Here is a 3,488-nt window from a genome sequence, read left to right on the forward strand (position 1 = left end):
CGGCTTGGCGATGCCTGGCACTTGTTTATTCTGGTCGACCTTGAGAGGATACAGCCCCCCTTCACATCTGCCTTGAAGGAGTGTCCTCTTCGTTTCCCGCTCCTTTATAGAGAAATGATTAGGGTGAAATTCAAGGAAAACATTATTATCACGAGTCAGATGATTAACAGAAACTAGGCTTTTGTGGGCTTTTGGAACATGGGGGATATTATTAAGATGAATAGTACTATTAGGGGAATGCAAAGTATTAGATCCAGCATGACGTATCTCCATACCGGACCCGCTAGCGGTGTGGACTTGATCGTGGCCGCCATACTTGTCACGAACGGTGAGCTTCTCAAGTTCTCCGGTCACATGATCTGTTGCACCGGAGTCCATGTACCAATTCGTATCTATCCCATATGAAGTGGTGGCCGACGCTGCACTCTTCTGCGGAGGGCCAGTGAAAGAGGCGTCAAACCTCTTGAAGCAACGGACGACGGTGTGCCCCTCCTTGGAGCACAGCTGACAGAAGACGCCTTGTTGGAATGTTCCCTGACCACAGCCGCCGCCTCCACGACCACCGCGACCGCGACTGCCGCCTCCACAACCACGGGACGTGTTGCCACCACCGCGACCACCTTTGGCCGCCATTTCATGGAGGAGTTGGATCCCCCACCATGCATCTCCATACGTTGTTCAAAACTCACCAACTGAGTGTAAAGTTCGCTCACCGAAATAGGCTCAACCCTAGCGGCGACCGTAGACACCACTGGGTTGAACTTGAGGTTGAGGCTAGTCAGGATGTCGGAGACCAGTTCTTCATCCTCTAGCTTTCTGCCTACGGATGCCATCTCGTCCGCAAGGCCCTTCATCTTCGTGAAATATTCATTGATTGTAGATGCCCCCTTGGATGCCGTAGCGAGTGCCATCCGTGTGCTGATCACACGAGCACGGGATTGGGATGCGAACATCCCTTCGATGGCCGCCCATGCCTCCGATGCAGACGCCACCGTAGTAGGCACCTGCCCAAGGATTTCCTTGGACAGTGAGGAAAGGAGGAAGCTAAGGACCATCTGGTCCTTTGCAATCCATGGATCATAGTTGGGATTTGGTGTTGGTGCCGCCTTCTTGTCATCGCCTTTCTCCTCCAGGAATGGCGGCGGCGGCTAAGCAGATGGGTTGATGCAGGAAGCGAGCTGCGCACCCCTAAGGGCTTAAAGCACTTGCATCTTACACATTGGATGGTTGTTGCGGTTAGCTTCTCTGTCACGGAGAAGCCGAAGGACGGAGCAGCAGATGCAGCGGAGGAAGATGCGAGTACTAGGAACGCCATAGGTGATCTCCAATAGGAGTGAGGCTCTGAATACCATGTCAAAATGGGGTGAACGAGATGCCTTCTCAGGCTCTCGGTTTCGTGTTATATAGCCAGGAACAGCCCCATGGCGTGGCTTGTACAAATTGAACAAGATTACAATAGATTCATCTACAATATCCTAACAACCTTCTACTTGAATTACAAGCCAAGTAACAACTTGGCGGCTGGGCGCATGACCCCTGAAACTAACTCTATCTTAACACACACCACCTTACGATGGGACCTAACGGCGTGTTTGGTTTATGTCCAGACCTTGCCACAACTCGCCATAGCTAAGATTAGCCACCGTTTGCTTGTGACCGAAGCTGAGGCAATATGTGGCGTGCTGCACTCACCAAGGTAGCAGAGCAATGTTTTTCCTCTTCTCTTCTCGCCAAAAGCATGGCGCGGCTTTTGCTCGTGGCACTGCTTCTTTTCCTATCCACATTCATCTCTCTTGATGAGCCACGTAAGGCCCAAACCTATCGCCCATGCATATACCCATCATCACCACGCTCACTCACTTGCTCTATGCTGGTCCGCCGCCCCCATCGGCACCTCTCCATTTTGGGTTAACGTTGCCACCACTGCCCCTGCCTCTCCATGTCGGGCCTCGCGTAGCCACCGCCTAGCTCATTCTGTGAAAGTACTTAGAAAAAAAAAGAAAGAGAGCGGCCTAGAGAGGAGACGAATGGGAACATGGGTGGACCCTACTAGCCGACCTAGTAATCCGTCCGAGCCTAGCTACAATGGAAATAAGAGATAACTTTCTCTCTTTCTCTTGTGTCTCTTTCATGTAAGCAGAAATTGTTGAGCTAGAGTTCTATGAGCTAGTTGGAGGTGCCCTTAGGACGTCTCTAACAGTACTAGGTAACATTGCGCCTGTTCGGCTGGGCCGGCTTGTTATATATATATATATATATATATATATATATATATATATATATATATATATATATATATATATATATATATATATTATATATAGAACTACTACCCTAGCTGGCTATAAAATAACTTATTCTGTAGCCACTTTGACTATTCTACAGCTGGCACAGAATAACTTATCCTATGGCCACCTTGATTTACGATAATGTTTGTACCAATTTACGATAATGATAATACACATTTACGATACATGGGTTACTATAATTCAAGATGATACTTATCATAATGCTACTATAATCTCGTAAATTAGTATAGTAATTATCGTAACTCAAAGTGGTCACAGAATAACTTATTCTTCGGTCACCTACATAACAGTACGTGTATATATATATATAGCATATATCAATTACCGCTAGAAAATCAAGCTATATACTTTTCTATCATATCCAATCATGCAACAGACGATCGAACCTCAGAGACCAACCATGGTAGAAACGCTACGTAGTAATATCAACGGCCAAATGATTTTGCATATGCTCTGCAAGCAGATTTTAGTACCAGATTTTAGATGGTCCGTCCGTTGATGGATCGACAGCAAGCTAGGCAGGTAAGGGAAGAAATATATAGTGGGCACAACACTGCACCGTGTATGAGCGACGAGTCTGTTCATCGATCAATGCCAAGAGATGAGCGAACAGCTGACGGCTGACTGACGAGACGTGCATGCATGGGTGGCCCGGCGCGAGCGACAAGATAGCGAGCTCCGAGGTGACCCAACAAGGCAACAAGGCAACAAGCCAACAACCGAGCAGGGTGCGCAGTTGGAGCCTGACCGCCGGCAGCGCACGCAGGGGCTGTCTGCAGTCTGCTTGCTTGCTGCATCTCAGTTCCAGAATGAAGCTGTTCCAGGTTCACCACTGTAGGCCCATACCGGCCTCGGCCTGGTGGGAAGCTCGATCGTCATCAGATCAGATCACAGTATTCAGATTCACAGACTGCTCGTCAGGCGATCGTAAATTATTTACTGCTGACTGATTTTGTGTAAGAAAAAAATACTATTCCAACTTATAATCCACGATCGTATACGAGAAAACGAACAGGCTGTCGGTGTGTAGCTGGGGACCATGAAGGCATCAGTGCCTGCCAACAGTGGTGGTGTGTGACCATACCATACGGCGTCGTGCCGTCGTCTATCACGAGTGATCGATCTCATCGCATCGCATCAGCTCGTGCAAAAGCTCAAGATAACGAATTTAGTAACTCT

General features: G+C 48.2%; 1 non-coding gene across 1 annotated transcript; it reads right to left on the bottom strand.

The window, feature by feature from the left end:
* Positions 1–676: 676 nt before the first annotated feature.
* LOC136490466 (small nucleolar RNA Z247) lies at positions 677–815 on the bottom strand. Its single transcript, XR_010767745.1, has one exon. It is a non-coding gene; the product is annotated as a small nucleolar RNA Z247 (small nucleolar RNA).
* Positions 816–3,488: the final 2,673 nt, after the last annotated feature.

Source organism: Miscanthus floridulus, chromosome 10, assembly GCF_019320115.1.
Source record: "Miscanthus floridulus cultivar M001 chromosome 10, ASM1932011v1, whole genome shotgun sequence".
Taxonomy (NCBI): domain Eukaryota; kingdom Viridiplantae; phylum Streptophyta; class Magnoliopsida; order Poales; family Poaceae; genus Miscanthus; species Miscanthus floridulus.